Raw genomic sequence first — 17813 nt, forward strand, 5'->3', positions numbered from 1 at the left:
GTGAACAGATCTGCTTTTTTTGCTCCTGTATCAGAGCTGCTTAAAAGTGCTTTATTAAAAAGGAGAATGAAAGGGAAGAGGAAGAGGAAGAGGAAGAGGAAGAGAGAAAATAATTTTTTTAATTCAAAAATTCACACATACTAGTATACATTTTCTCCATTGTTTGTTCTTCCTTAGTGTTCTCCTTTCCATTTTCTACAAAATGCTTTCACATCTCTGCTATTGTCTTCCAACTCCCTAACTCAACACCTACTCGGTCACTCTCAGTCCATGACCATGTGCTAACTATGATACAGAGAAGTTGGAAAATTTTGGAGACAATGTGCACAGATTCACACGACCCATTGTAATCATACGCGTCCTTATATTCTTACCTCTAGTTTCAAGGTATGATATTATAAGTAATTACACCAAAACTGTATGATTTATTTCTATATCAGAGAATTTTATATGCAACATCTTATTTAAATATGGTAATAACTGTATTGAGGCAGGTGTTATTAATTTAATGTTTTTCAAGGCCACTTAGTAAGTGGCACAGCTGAAAGTCAAAGAAAGCTGTAAATAATACCAGAACCCATTCCTTCTGTTACTGCAATATAATGCACAGAAAAACTTTCCCACCATGGTTCTCAGTTCTATCTGTGTCCACTTCTTGTAGGTTGAGACCCTATCCTGGGTCTTTTCTCTCTACTGTGCATGTAACTACTATGATCTTTTCCCCTCAGCAAAGAAATATCAGGTATTTCTTATCTTTTAAAAAAATGGTCCTTTATAACCCAATCTGCAATCATTGTATTGCCTTTATCTCTTTGCTTTCTTTCACAACCATACTTACAGAGTCTCATTCTACAGACTTCTTTACATCATTAACTTATTACCAGTGATGTATATATTGACTAATTCACCACAGCTGTCCACATGTTGTTCAGTCTTTTTCTCATATAACTTCTTTTCATAATCTTTCTTCTTAAAACTCTCCTCCATTTGTTTCTAGGAAAGTATTCACTCCTTCCCTACTTTTCTTTTTATGATCAGTCCTTGTCATCTTCCCTTTTGGACTCCTTTTCCTCTGTCCAAACTGTAAATATTAGTTAGAATTCCACAGGTTTCTGACCTTAGTTTGTTATCTTCCTATCTTCCTTCCTTCTCTCTCTCTCTCTCTCTCTCTCTCTCTCTCTCTCTCTCTCTCTCTCTCTCTCTCTCCCTCCCTCCCTCCCTCCCTCCCTCCCTCCCTCCACACACACTACTCAGTTTCCATGGGCTATCTGGTTAAACCTACTGATTTGAACTCATACCTGTACCCTGATGACTCATAAATTTATATTCCAACTCAAACCTCTCATCTTCCCCTAACCCATATATGTAATCCCCTGCTAGACATTTCTACTTATATATTTACTAGAGTCCCAATGCACAAAATTCTGCAAGAGTAGGCCTTCCCTCCCCTGGCTGCTGGCAGCAGCTTCCCTCTGGCACCCGGGACCCGGGCTTCCTGGAAGGATGTCCAGTCTAATTAGCATATTATGCTTTTATTATATATTTATATATACTTAGGTTCTTCAAATGCAGCACATGTAAAAACTCATTTTTAAATTATCTACCCATTTATCTATATTCTATGCCCAACTAATAGTGTCGCCATCCATCCATCCTCATAATGACTTGTGAGTCACCCTTAAGTTTTCCTCTCATTTTATCTCAAAAGTAGATACTTGATTTTACCTATTTAGCATCTCTAAAGTATCCCTTTCTCTTACCTTAGTGCCGCTGCTTTCACTCACGACCTTACGTTCTTCAACTACTTATACGGCCTCAACTATATCAGTTATTTTCATATCTCTCTGCATTTTGACATTTTGTTTTCTATTCCTGGAATTTCATAAACCAGCTACACAATCCTCTTTAAATTACTTTTTTCTTAAAATTTGAGTAATCTTTAATTCCTTTAGGATGCCCTTCTTTTATTTCAGCTTTATTGAAGTATGACAGATAAATAAAAATTGTATGTATTTAGGTTATACAATGTGGTTTTTTTTTCTTTTGTGAGAATACTTAATGCCTGCTTTCCCCTTCTTGACCCTCTCAGGGACTCTTCTATGTGATATCAAAACAATTTCTCTATTTTTATATCATGGCATTTGTCGTACTTTGTAATTGGTTTGTAACATAAATGTCTGCTTATTCTAACACTAAATTTTAAGTCCCTTGAGTATAGCAACTTCATATTTTATCTTTGTTTTTATTCTTAGCAACAAGTAGCACAACTAATTTGTGTTACTTATAGGAAAGTATGATCCCAATTTAGTCTTCTCTTCCAACATGTTAGATAATCAAATCTTAACTAGATCCCCAACATATATATAATTTTCTGTGGCACACCAACTGAAAATCGCTGGAATATATTCAACCGTGAAACACTAAATTAACATATACATCCTATTTTATTAGTGGCAGACACTTTGTGGTATTATCAGGTTGTAGTATTTTAAAAGAGCCAGAGACCAGAATCATAGTAAATATCTTAAGCTCTATACATCAGCCAAATTTAAATAAAATTAAGTTCTCAAATTTTAGGATCTGGATCTTCTATATTTTGTTTTTATTTATTTATAATTTATTAGTACAGAAGTGACATAATTTAGGTGATTATATTTTGTTTGAACCAAAATTATAGAGGTAAATGCCAAGATCAAGAGTACAAATTGGAGGTAATAAAGACCTAATCTCTGTGCGTGTGACATCAAAATATAGGTACAGTTGCACTAAAGACTTATGGTAAACTATTAGTGATAGGTTGAATATGGAATGTGATAGAAAAGGACTTCAAAGTTAATTTTGAAAATGTTGAGCCAAGGAGAATGATACAATCATCACTGCATCATTAATATGAATAGGAATGATGCAAATCTAAATCTTTGTATGGAGAAGAATAAGTCTAGTTTTAAATTCATTAAGTTCAGAGTAGTGATTTAACATCTTACTGGAGATCTGTGAGGATATAAGAAAATGAGACCAAAGCTTTCTTGGCAAATCAAAACCAAAGTATCAAATGAGAATGTTCATCATAAAGGCAAAAGTTGCAACCATGGCATAGAAAAGGTGGGTAGAGAGAAGGGAGACATGAATACATCATTATAGAAAGACTAGGGGCCCGGTGCACGAAATTTGTTCACTGGGGGTGGGGGGTCCCTCAGCCCAACCTGCCCCCTCTCACAAACTGGGAGCCCTCAGGGGATGTCCTACTGACGGCTTAGGCCCGCTTCCCACGGGGAGCAGACCTAAGCCGCAGTCTGGCATCCCTTTGTGGGAAGCGACCCGGCTGATCAGGGGAAGGCACCAGCCCCATCACCCCGCTGCTGCAGCCACTGCCAGTCACCACAGCCATCAAGGTGTTTTCATCAACACGGACTTCAGTCCCTTCACCATGAAAAAAATGACAACTTTGTTTAGGCATTTTCAAGATGTGTCTTTCATAGGATATGACATTTCTTTCTTTGTTGTTTTCTTTTATCCTCACCTGAGGATATGTTCCCATTGACTTTTAGAGAATGTGGAAGAGAGAGGGAAAGACAGAGAGAAACATCGAAGTGAGAGGAACACTGTGATTGGTTGCCTCCTGCATGAGCCCTGACCTGGGCCCCGGCCAGGGAGGATCCTGCAACCTAGGTATATGCCCTTGATCAGAATTGAACCCAGACTCTGCGGTTGGCGGGCCGAGGCATTTCCCACTGAGCCAAATGGCCTAGGACACAATATGACATTTCTTAGCCCTTTAGTAGCGGACCTTCGTTTTTATCTCCAGAAGTGTGGTGGAAAAACCCTAGATCACCTTTTTGGATTCTTATTACCCAAGTTACTAAGAATATTACCAGTGGCATACAGGAAGCTTAGCCAATGAGCAATCAGAAAAGGTGTTTCCTCTGTAGTTCACACCAATCGCCGGCTGGGCCCTGCCCAGGCCTAAAGCCTCTGGCCAAAGCTTTAGGCCTGGGCAGGGGACCCCCAGCTCCCTCTGATCACCAGCTCCACCCCTGCCCAGGCCTAAAGCCTCGGGGCCTAAGCAGGGGCCCCCCAGCTCCCTCCAATCGCTGGCTCCGCCCCTTCCCAGGCCTAAAGCCTCGGGGCCTGGGCAGGGAACCCCCAGCTCCCTCCAATCACTGGCTCCGACCCTGCACAGGCCGAAAGCCTCTGGCCGAGGCTTTCGGCCTGGGCAGGGGACCCCCAGCTCCCTCCGATCGCTAGCTCTGCCCCTCTTATCAGGGGACCCCCAGCTGCCTCCGATGGCCAGCTCTGCCCCTGCCCCCTTGTCTCTGATCGCAGGCTTGGCCCTGCCCAGGAGCCCCCTGGCTCAGGCCCTTCCCAGGCACTCAGGGCCCACACGGGGCTTACCTCAGAGTGACCTGGGTGCCAGGATGTTCCCAGGACCCAGGCGCTGGGCACCTATGTATGCAAATTAACCACCATCTTTGTTGGGTTAATTTGCATACTCACTCTGATTGGCTATGGGCGTAGCAGAGGTACATTCAATTTACATGTTTGTCTATTATTAGGTAAGATAACATCATGTTGGTATTTAGGACAATATCTCTTTGAATGAGGTGGGGCATGGGACTTTATGGTCAGTATAAATAACAAGAGTCATGATTCTTTAATAAAGTTACTAAAAATATCAAATGAATACTTGTTTGAAGACCCTTTCTGATATGAGTTCAGTGAATGCCTTTTATATTCATAGGAATATTCAGTGGTTCCTAGTCAAAATATTTTTTTTTTCCTTTGTAATAGTAGTTTTTATTTCTGCCATTGTCCCTTTACAGCCTTACAGATGCTCTGTTCTGTTTATTGGCTTAAGAATTCTGTGCCCACCTAACTGGCTCTATTCTTCCTTACTTCGCCTCAGTGGGTTAAAATGTAACATACACAAAGTGCCTGATCTTACAAAAATGTGAAAAGATGGGACAACTTGTTAAATGCACAGGCAGAGGAATCAAAGTGTAGCTAACACGGTGAGTGCCACAAGGGAGCATATCAGACGGGAAAAGAAACTAACATTTTCAGTACCTGTCACATAGAGATCTATATTTTCATTTCTACTTATGCTGCTATTTACCTGACAGCCCCTAAGAGCTCTTTGGAAACCACTGTGATTTCTCAAATAAATATGTATTTCAGTTTGCATGCTTATCTTGAGAGCACATTTTAATTACCCAGTAGACATTAACAGTGTCTTCCCAGCTGTTACTTCCTATTATGTCCTATAAATGAGTCTTTGGCTCTTTTTTAAAATGCATCTTTGACCTAAAGATGATGAGGGTACTCAAGCAGTTGTGACAGTAGATAGTATAAATTCTCATCAGTTGGGGTGAAATAGGCAGATTTTCTAAAAATTATCCTAGTCTATGACTTCCACACATGGACACACATTGTGCTTAATGTTTTCATGAATTATACTCTTATATTTGAAATAAAACCCAGGTACCCTTGAGGAGAAACCCTCTGGACACACACTTTGAATCTATATAGAGAATTTCTTATACCTCAACTAATCATTCAGGTCACTAAAAGGGACAAGAATAAAAAAAGAAATTTAATCATAAACTACTTTTATGTTTAATGTTTCACAGCATGCTATTATGCTCCTTTGGCTATGGGTAGCACATTCTGAGTGAATAAAACAAATTTTATGTCTCTATGATTTTAAACATTTAATGATTAGTTTGATCTGTCAAATTTGGAAAGCTTTCTGTTAATATATGAATAAATTCAAGTATATAACAAATTATATTGTGACAGAATGACCTTTTTCTAATTTAGTCGCTTTTACCAATCCTTTTGTCTCAGAATACCAAAAGAAGGAAAGAAAAAACAAACAAACAAAAAAATCCCTTGGTTAGTTCCTTTCTTCAAAGCCATTTTGTCTTGAAATACCACAAAAAGAATTTTAAGAAAACTCAGATTATTCCCTATTAGACTTTTTTGTTGCCCTTCCAAGATTGTATTTCTAAAACACAGAAGTTCATCTAAGAATACTTTTTTTTTCATTTTGTAGCAAATAGAAATTTATCCTGCAACTCCCTAAAGAAACCTGAGAGAAAATCAATAATCACTTTGACAAGAACAATGCCACTTTCTTTTTAACAGGTCACCTAGCTCCTAGTAACCTGTTCTCCCAGGACAGTTTATTTTGCTCATTACTCTGGTTACCAATCACACACAATGTACAAGAAACCTTACACTTCAAAACTACTAGGAACTATTTCTTAGTTGTACCTATTTCATGAGTAAGAACCATTATATTTGATACAAAGAGCAGCAGTTGCTATGACCTATCCCATTTAGGTTTGAATGTTCGATCTGAACCAATAAATGGAGTGAGGCACATTATCTTTTTTAGATGAGTCAGTATAGGATATTGTTTGAAAACATGGTCTTCTAAGACAGACTACTGGGGTTTTGAATCCTAATTCTACCACTTACTCTGTATCTCTGTATTCTTAGAAATGTTACTTAAATATCTGAACCTCAATTTTCACCATTGAAAAAATGCAGATAACAATACCAAAAAGATGGTTCTGTTTATTTGTTTAGATGGTGCTTATAAAACTTTTAGTATAGGGCCCAGTACATGGTTGTCCTCAAAAACAGTGAATTATTTTTTTTGTTGCTATTGTTATAGTAATATGCTTCATTTAGAGAAAGAACCTGTATGTTTATGTTCAAAAATATTCAAGGATAATGTTAAAACCTGAATGCATACTGCTATAAACCTGATGCTATAATTATCTTTTCAATGTTGAACCGGTTTTTAAATGAATAGACTCGCAGCTAAATCTGTAACTCTAAAGGGTCTTTGAAATTTTTTATTGATTTCAAGGGGAAACAAGAAGCAATATTTGAGATCTGGGATAAAAGCTTAGTTCCAGTAGTCGGTAAAGCAGAGGTTGGGATTGGTTTCCCCAGGTGTATTGATGTCTGTGGTGGTTCATTACAGCACCAAATCTGCCTCCTGGAGACCCCACATTGTGTACTTAATCCTCAGCTGAAACTCCATTTCTGACAGTGGGAAATAGTATGCATGGATTTGAGTCCTCCCCTGTAAAGTTCTTTTTTTCTCTCTCGCTCTTAAAATTATTTCCAGCTATAATACATAACTTGTGAATTGGCTGCTTCTTAGTAAATCTATGTCATTATAGCAATAGGTAATAGGCAGGTAGTTACAAGAGAGGAAGAGGAATTACCACCTGCTAGTAGGGCTCTAAGTGCTTTTCCGTAATGACTCACCTCATCCCCATGACAACCCTATGAGATAGATACTATTGTTACCCCTATTTTATAGAGGAGGGAACACAGACATAGGGAATTTAAGTAACTGGCTGGAGGTAATGGCTCATAAATGACAAACTCAGGCAGCATGGCCCCAGGGCACTTAAACAGAACACTACACTGTCTCAGTGAAAAAGATAAAGATGACAACTAATTTAGTATATAACATTGATTTCTAAAATTTTACCTTAAATAGTAAATCCATTTAGTGGATGAGATCATTGAAAACAAATAAATTAAATGAACAATCCAAGATCTCGGAGCTCTTTAGAGATAAAGGCTGAACAACAATCCAGGTTTTCTTTCTGTAAATGCTCTTTTGTTTTTCTGCCTCAGAGCCTAGTAGTTACAGGATGAAACAGTAATGAGTCTGCAAACTGCTTGAGTAACTACATTTTACCTGGACTGGAGAGATCAGTTTATTTATATAACTAAATAAAATTTTGAAATGCTAGCATTAAAATCCCAACAAAAGGCACACCTTTAAATAATGTAATTATGATTGCTTAAGTAATATTTAAACAAATTCATTAAATTTGGATAGAGAATATTGAGATAAAAGTCAGTTATGAATATACATTTTGGAATTACTATAGATAATGGCAACTCACCAAGGGATAAAACCAGTTATCTAATTTGCTATAGTCTTACAGAAATACAGCTATTATAACTTTAAAATATGCTATGAGATAAAGGAATATTTTAAAGTATATATTAGGTACAGAACAAATTCGTAAAATAATCTGAACTGCAGGTCATTATTGGTTAACTAAATTCTGTTTCATAGATTCAAAATTGATAAGCAGCATTACCATAAGATTATCTATATCTATAGAGGAAATATGCAAATTAGGCCGGGACGCTGTAATGGGTCACAACCAGACAGGAGGAGGCTGCACACGCAGGTGAGGCCCGGAGCAGAGATGGAGACAGAGACAGGGGGGCTGGTGAGCCGCCGCATCCCGGCTCAGGCCAGCCCCCCGGAGCAGGAGCGGACACGGACAGGGACAAGGAGGCCAGCCCGCAGCCTCGGGGCTGAGCACAGGCCCAGAGAGGAGACTGCAGGCCCGCATCCCGCGGAAGCAGTGCGGCTCCCTCCCACCTCCCGCAGAATCGGCGCGGGTCCCTCCCGGCTCCCGTGGGCACCGGCGGCTTGCATCCACCTCCTGTGGAAGCAGCACAGCTCCCGGAGGCGCACTGAGGTTCCCACCGGCTCCCGGGGAAGCGGCCGGCGGCCTACTGCACGTGATATCACACAATGGGCTGCTAGTATTAGATAAAAGAAAAAAGGAAAGAAAATAAACTATTAGTGTGTTTTATGTTATGCAAGATTTATTAAGAAACATAAATCTGATTTCTCTGATGGGGTTCTGATGACAGGGTAAGATAAATATATAAAAGTTGGCTCTTCCTTGTTTACAGCAGAGTATCAACTAGCATAAATAAAATTAGTATAATGCTTAACATTATGTGAGTCAAATACTGCCAACTTTCAGTTATGAGATATGGGTCAAGTTACTTAATTTGGAGTCACTGTTTCCTTATTATTCAGATTAAAGAGTTGTACCAGATGATATCTTAGATCCTTTCTAGTTCTGCAGATAACTGGTTGATCCAGCTGCACCAATACCAATTAATAGTGAACATTTGGACTATATTATTTATGTTATGGCCTACTTTATGAGTTGCATACATAAATAGCCTCAGTCTCCTCAGAATATTGTTATTTTTTTATTTAATCAACAAATATTTTTGCAAAGTTATTATTTACCTACCTCTCTTTAAAGGGCTGGGACACAATGATGAGTAACACACATGGCTCTCCTAAAGAAACAGCCTTATCTGGAGGCAACATATTTTAAAATTACTGTTTTTCCATCTAAATGCTCCTATAGTGCTCTTGCTGTAGAAGCAACAGATCCATCAAAGTTGAAGTCCTAAGTGAGGAATACAAGCAAACCTTGACAATGAAGACAATACTTGAGCTAGGTTTTGTAAGCTGAGTAGGAGTTTCCTGAGAGAAAGAGCACTAAAAATAGAAGGAAACACCCAGCCGGTATGGCTCAGTGGTTGAACATCATCCTATGCCCAGTTCGATTCTAGGTCAGGGCACATGCCCAGGTTGCTGGCTGGATCCTTGGTGGGAGGTGGGTAGGAGGCAGCCACTGATGATTCTCTCTCATCATCAATGTTTCTATCTCTCCCTCTTCCTTCCTCTCTGAAATCAATATATGTGTGTGTGTGTGTGTGTGTGTGTGTGTGTGTTTAAAGATAGAAGAAAGAGTTGTACAATGATACTAAAAAATAACCTGGTGAGCCCAAGGTTTCGGGCTATAGGAAGAAGATAGAAAAGGGGAACAGAGATAACAGTATTCCATTAGAAAGTGAATTATATACTGAGTCATATAATGATGGTTATGTTCTCTTGGTTAGCATAAGGGCCTCTGTGGTGAGTATCCACATGAGGAACAAAAAATTTTAAAAGCAGAATTAATTATTATACAGATGTTTTATCCCCTCAGAGGACTTCTTTTAAATTTCAGTCTGAGCTTTCTAATGGCTCAATCTAATGGCCAGGTTTTTTGTTTTTTATTTTTTTATATATTTTATTGATTTTTTACAGAGAGGAAGGGGAGAGGAATAGAGAGCTAGAAACATCGATGAGAGAGAAACATCAATCAGCTTCCTCCTACACACCCCCCACTGGGGATGTGCCCACAACCAAGGTACATGCTCTTAACCAAAATCGAACCTGGGACCCTTGAGTCTGCAGGCCGATGCTCTATCCACTGAGCCAAACCGGTTAGGGCAAATGGCCAGGTTTTTAATTACAATTTATGAGTCCAGTAGGTTCACATTCTTCCTTATGCCCACCAAAATGGCCCTCACTGAAGCAATTCCTATCAAAGCTTGGTGATGAAGGCTAGCAGGAGTGACATAGATATGGCATCAATACTAATAATGCAATTAACAATGGGAAGTATAACAATGGAGACTCATAGGGTTCAAAGGGAGCCATCCACAGTCAGACTTGGGCAAGGGTTCCAGGGGTGATAGTCTTAGACCCCAAACCAAAGAGCATTGTCTGTTCTCTACTCATCTTGGTGCAAGGGGTTGCAAGGACCCAGGTCACTTGTCCACTGGAGTCTGGAGGGCCCAAGAAATGCCATTCTTCCCCACCTTCTTCTGAATATTTAGGAAATTCTGATCTACGGCTTGAATTTTACAAATAATTTCCTCATTTTGCTATATTCACAACAACTTTAAAGAGAATGGTCATCTGAATATAAAAAATGTCTATAGGAAAGAACTGTGAATCATTACGATAGCATGCCTATAAAGTAATAAAACAGATTTACTGTTTAGTTGTTGACTGGATGGATGGATGGATAGATAGATAGATAGATAGATAGATAGATAGATAGATAGATAGATAGATGAGGGAGAGAGAGAGAGAGAGAGAGAGAAAGATGATAGCTAGTTGACCTATGTCCAGTATATATGATATGATGTCAGCCTAAACATTTAGCAACAACATAAAATTGATTCAAGAAGGCAATAAATGGAGAGAATTGTTTTGATAATTGTCTTAACATTTTAAATTACTTTTCTTTAACATATAACTTTACTTTCTAGAATTAGCCAACTACTCCGAGTGACCAGAGATGTCTTACTTGGGTTATCCCATCAGGGGATTATTTACCTTTTCTCCTAATCCCAAGGTTTCCTTTGTTTCTTACTTAGTTAAAAATCATCAAAATTTTCTTTTTTTTTTAACAAAAATTCTTTTTTAACTTAACAATACCTGTCTTAATTTGTTCAGTTTTCCTCTTTTTCAGTCATGTTTTCTGTAAACTTTGCTTGATCTTTGTGACACTGCTAATTTTGTCTACCTTGAACTTATATATACCAGCACTTACACTTAGTGTTATGACCTACCTAATAGCAGAGATATTACCTTATTTACTGAATATTTCCAAAATTTAGGTTAAAAAACATTTGCCAATAAATGAATGGAGGATTAACATGTTGAAGATATGCCAATAGTTTAGATTCTTGGCTGGAGATAACTCTTCCTTATCTTAAAAGTTAAATTATATTTGTTAAAACAAAATCCATATACTCTTTCATTGTGCAACTTGGTCATACCTCTGGAGATGGATGGAATACAATAATTATACCTTAATTCTAAAATTTATATACAGATTCCAGAATTAGATTAAACTGTGTCTGAAAAGTGTTACCAATAAAAATAAATAAATATAAGAGATGCTTTGATATGTTTTTCTTTAAAAAAAAAAAGAGAAATGAAAGATTATGGTCATTGTATTTTTAAGAGTGAATAGAATTGCGATGCTCTAAGAAAAGCAAGGCAGTATGTGTTAAACTGTGGCTTCCAATTTCTAAAATGAATTTCATTCTTACATTCCAGGCATTAAAACTGTAACAAACTGCCCAGCGGTGTGGCTCAGTGGTTGAACGTTGACCTATGAAGTAGGAGGTCACAGTTCGATTCTCGGTCAGGGCACATGCTTTGTTTGCAGACTCGATTTCCAGTGTGGGGCGTGCAGGAGGCAGCCAATCAATGATTCTCTCTCATCATTGATATTTCTACCTCTCCCTCTTCCTTCCTCTCTGAAATCAACAAAAATATGTTTTTAAAAAACTGTAACAAACTGAAATTGAGTCTGCCTAAACAAAACAAAATGATATAATTCCCCTACCAAAAAATGTTTACATTCTTCTTTCACCTTCACATTTATTAACATTTCTATAAAATAAACTTTCAACCTTTGAGTATATTGATGTTCAATTTACCTTAGAAGCTTATGTATAAATATTCAAACAGTAAGAGAAAGAGAAGGCTTATGGGATTTGACATGCTTAACCTTACCATGGAGGAGAAAATGAAACTTTCTTCCTACAGCATTTCATGGTAGTTAACCATAAAATAAAATTGACAGGTGGCAAACACTGTAAAAATCCTATACAAATAATAGGTCATGGTATTCAGCCCCCAGTTATGTCTCTTGATAGCGATATTTCTGAGCATTTAATTGGTTTAAACTCTGTTTTGGAATGTCAGCCTGAGTTGGCAGACACTTAGAACTGCCTGACATAGAAAGTCAAAGCATAGTACGACTACTCAGAAAGCAACAAATCATAAGGGTTTCATTATTACACCAAATATGTAACTATCAATTCCTCAATAGAGCCCCTTACCTGATAGGATTTTGAACAATATCTTATGGTGGATAGGGCAATAAAAGACTCTGGGTGATATGTTCCTAGTCAAAATTTCCCATGTAATTGTAAAATGACCCCATTTATCATTTTGTCTGCTGGTCACTCACTTAGTATATGATTTCAGACATTCGTAGCCTACTACAAGAAACTAATCCTACTCTCTAGCATGATGAATGACTCACCCAAGATTTCCTAAGCTTTCCTCTCTTGGATCAGAGTAACATGCACAGTTGCTGCCAAATGAATTCATCCATTGAGGGGAAAAATACTATCAGTCAGTTTGCAAAAGAAAGGTCAATTAAGCAAGAATTTTAAGCATCTTTTAAGTGCTTATCTATGTGTAAGGCAATGCTGAGGGATAAAAAAAAGTTTTAGATCTAGTCCTGCCCTTGGGGAGCTTATAAGCTAATGACAGAGAAGATTAAAATAAAACAAGTTAAGTGATAAAATGTATGTCACACAAATAAGAATTAAGCAAGTGTGAGATTGAATAATAGTTAAACCATTAGACAAATAGTTCTCAGAGCAACAGAAGTCCCTGTAATTCCATCTCCTTTCCATTTTCCTGGATTCAGTATCATAAGATGTTTGTTTGAGACAGCAGCTGGTGGTTTCACATCACACTGTTATTAGTTCTTATAACTCCAAACCTGAGCATCTTGAAACCAAAAAAGACATGACATTTATTCCCTTTTGACAGATTGTGGTTTTAGAATTTAATTTTTCTTTATAAGTTTTAATTCTGAAATTTTAAATAAAAAATAGTTTTTATCCAAGGAACATGGAAGCACCTTTGGAATAAGTCATAGGAGAAGGAAAAGTGGCAAAAGTGTGCTTTGCCATGTGGACACAATGCAAATTAATTGATACCAGAAACTTATGAAAAATATCATCTAATCAGACATGGGGCAGAATGGATTCAAACTGGTTGAAGACATATTAACTCATTCAAAAATGTTGAGAAGAAAATTCAGTCCACAAAGAGAAAATGCCTGTCGGGCCTTTTAAATCCTATTTCAAGCTTAAAAGGAACTGTGACTCAAATGTGGTTTATAATATAGGTATGCACTATAACTTTTCACAAGAAAATGTTTGTAAAGGAAGACAAAGACACGGCTACTAAGAACACTTTTTCAGCATTACAGAAACATAATTACATAACTATAAAAATGCAAGGCCATTATTTCAATTAGGATTTGATATTTAATTCACTCAAGTGCCAAAAGATGTTCCCAAGTTGATTATAGAAAAGGGATGGGCTCTCTATTATTTTAGCTAGCAGTTCTTTGTATGTGTATGGATGTGTTTATACATAAGTGTCCATATGCATATGTGTGTGTGTGTACACTGTTAATCATTCTGAAACTCCACATACTTTAACCCAACAATGGGATTTTGTTTTAAACAATGACAGATATTCAGTTAATGGTTCCTTTTTAAAATAGTATAAAATTTTAAAAAAATAAAGTGCTCAGCATTACTACATGATAGATTCTAGAACAGCATCACAATTTCACTGACCTCATAAGATGAAGGCATTCAAAATGTTTAGACATATTAAGTATCATAATCATTATTATACTATTTTTATTCACTAATGTTGAGAGTTGCTGGAACTTCTACAATAAATTGTTTCTGTCCTCCAGGGGAAGAATGAGGCTTATGCACAAATTTTAAGCATATGGAGAATTTGAGAGGATCAATATAACAAGGAGCTACAGAATGTAGTTAGACAATCCAGCTTCATTAAAAGCAATGATCTGGGAATAAAACATCCTGAAATGTTTCTAGAAACTTAAAATGAAACTACTCCTGATAGCCACAAAATGGCTTTCTATTTGCCTATGTTAAATAAAGTTGTTCTGGAAGGAAGCTGAAGTTAGGAAAATAACATGTGATAGCAGGAAACCAGAACAAAGCTGGGGCTAGAAACAATAGTTCAAACTTGACACTGGGGATTAGTACCGACGTGGATTTTTAAGGTTATGTTACTGTAAGCAAAACCTTAAGCGAGTAAGGTAAATGGGTAGGTCCCCCACAACCTCTAAGATTCCCTACCAACCCCACATATTAAACTTGGCTTAGGTCAGCAACTGCATACACCACTTTAGTTTTCTATATTATGGGATGGTTATAGCCTGAATGTCTGTGACCGTGTAGAAATAACACCCTATTAGCAAAAATACTCTATTCTGTTTGGGGGAGCAAAATGCAAGGGCCTCTATGAAATAATAATCGTTCTATTTTAGTTTGTAAAATTTGTCTGTAGTAAATTCCTACCCCAATTATCCAGAGAGTGAGGTTGGAGGGAATAAGTCAGTGGAGACCTCTCTTCTTAAAAAGGCCAGTTGAAGGAGATGAATAAGCCAGTCATACCTCAATTATGTTATCCTAGTGTTGGAGGATTACGAACATGGTAGTGAATACTGCTTCTGAAAGTAGAGAATATCTGGCAGAAGATTAGATTGTGGTTTCTGCTTACTTTTTTAGGTCTTCTTTAAATCCTCTCAAAGAGAGCTGCATTTCCCAACCAAGGCACATGAGAGACTCTGCAGACCCAGCAGGAACTCTCTAACTGATGAGCTTAAAGTAAAGGGGGGCCGATAGGGGTGACTTTCCCCCTGGAGGGAGTGGGCAAGCAACTTTCCAGAACTGAGCCTTAGAATTGAGCTAGAAAATCACACTGTAAATGGGATCTCAAGGAGTCTCTCCATGGTCTTCAAAGCAGGAGATTTGGGAACTGAGTCAAAGGATTCCTGAAATAGTCTGGTTTACCTGAGACTTCCAGTTTTAGCCCTGAAATTCCTGTGTCCCAGGAAATTCTTCAGTCCCAGGCAAAACTGGAGTCGTTGGGTATGGGTGTGTAAGTTACAGAATTCAGTTTTGTACCTCAAGCCCCCTCACCTATGACTTAAGAAGTGTATTTGTGAAACAACTTTGAGTAAGTATGCAAAATTTTTGTTGTTGTTATGAGACGATGTGGGGAAAGCAGCATTGCCTAAATAACTATTACTAGAATTATTCATAGGGAAATACCTGTCTTATTATGAGAAACAAATGTAATAATTTTGTTTGTAGGAATGATAGAAGGTAAGCCTTGCCCCATGCTGTACCCCAATCTTAGGGGCTATCAGTCATTTAGCTTCTAGCTTTAGGTGAAGGAAAACTCCTGCACTTTATAAAGGGAGAAGATTCTGGAGTAAAGTACTAGTGATGAGGGGAACGGACAGCCAGCTAAGGATTATAAAGCTGTATGTTGTGGCCTCTATATGTAGACCCCTATCTATCTTCAGTAAAGTCAACGAAATTTTAATGCTTGGTGCAATTTTTGTCTTTGTGAAACTAAAGAAGTGGCTGAGTGTGAAAAATGAGCCAGCCCTGTGGAAGTCAAGATCCAAAAGACAGAGAAAGCCTGGGAAAGATAAACTAACACCTAGGAATTAGGGTGTGCGACTCCACAGGTGAATTCGGGTCCCTTCAAGAAGGTTTCTGCTCAAAATGTCACCTTTCAAAGAGGTGTCTCCGAACAACTTTTTACAAAATAGCCACCGCCTGTTCCTATCAACTTCTGTCCTTTCCCACCTTTTTTATTCTTCATGGCACTTTTCCCCCCCTGACATATTATATGCTGGAATTTTAGGGAGTTTAAATAGGATATTCATTTCATATCCTCCCAAGCACAGGATGAATGGATTTCAAAATGTCAACTTTATTGCTGATATGATCACTATTGGGGTCCTCTGTTCTCTCCTCCCCTGCCTCAGAGGGCAGTTTGGTTTGGGTCTGTTGTGCAGATATACCTATGGCTGCTTCACAGTGCTCTGCTGCACAGGAAGGCAAAGAACACATCTCCGTTGTGGAGAGGGAGGCCAGGAGCGTCACATTAATTTGAATTCATTCATAATATGGGAACAGGAAATAGTAGGTTACCACCTCTTAAAACACTGGATTTTTGTTTAAAATGTAAGTTCCATTAGGACAGATGCTTTGCCTGTTTTGTGAACTGATGAATCCTTAGCTTCTAGAACAGGGTCTAGCATTTGTTAGGTGTTCAATAAGTTTTAGTGAAATTGATATATTAACTGGAGAGATTCCAATTAATTTCAACAGCGGGTCAGTGATGACTTCAGGAATGTGTCAATTCAAGTAAATTAGGAAACAAATAAGAAGGACAGTTGACATGGTTATGTGCCACTGAGATCCTCCTGCAAGGGAGACTTGCTGCCTGGCTCAGGGAGTATTGTTAGCAGACAGCCCCCAGCCATCAGTTCCATCAGGGTCTGTCTCAGCTGCAGAGACATCCAGGATCACACTCTATCCAGTGAGGTTTACATCCAATGACCAAGAAGGTAGGACTCTAAGAACCTGGCCGTTCTGAGCAAGTGCAGGACTCCTCTGATGGCCAGTACTGCTCTCGGGCATCCCATAGGGTCAGCTGAGGCTTTGTCAGGTCTGCGCTATGGTCCAACATTTCTTTCTGCACAAATCTTCTTTCTCTCCCTTTCTTTTATAAGTATTGATGCTTAATTTCACATACCTAATTTTGTTCTCTGCATCTGCTTCTGGAAAAATGCAACCTGTGAGAGAAGGGTTATGCTGCAGAGAAATAGGCATATAAATGTGGAACTTAAAGAGGGGCATATACCAGTTGGGGAGGATCGTGACAGATATGGACAGTGAAACCCTAAGAATCCATGATATCCTTTAGGAGGAAAAGAACCGTGGGAAGTGAGACTGGAAGTTAAGAAATAATAAGCGAGAATCCAAGGGCTTCTGGAGAGGAGCCCGGATGGAAGGAGACTCCACAATGTAGTAGAGTGACCCAGGAATATAGGATAAAAAATATCCACCATATTTGTAACTTAAAATGGCATTAGATTCTTTGTTGGGGATACCTGTTGTGGGGGGGGGAGGGTAATATATTTCAATTACTTCATTGTGAATTGAGTGAACAAGTAATGGAGACAGAGAAGGATCGTGGTCACACAGGAACTTTGGAGGAAAGAAGAGATGGTTACTAAGATGGGAAGAAATAGGTAACAAAACAGATGTAGAGAAGAGAAGAAAAATAACAGCAAGAGCAGACATGTCAGGAAGCAGAGATACCAGTAGAGATTAAAAACAGCAACAGGAAAGCAAGTGACAATCACTGACATACGTGATATGAAAGGGAAGACCAGAATACCAATTGCGAGAATGTAGAAGAAGCGGGGAGGGGGGTGGGGGGAGGCACTTCTGCA

This window comes from Plecotus auritus (genome assembly GCF_963455305.1).
Source record: "Plecotus auritus genome assembly, chromosome: 6".
Classification (NCBI taxonomy): Eukaryota; Metazoa; Chordata; class Mammalia; order Chiroptera; family Vespertilionidae; genus Plecotus; species Plecotus auritus.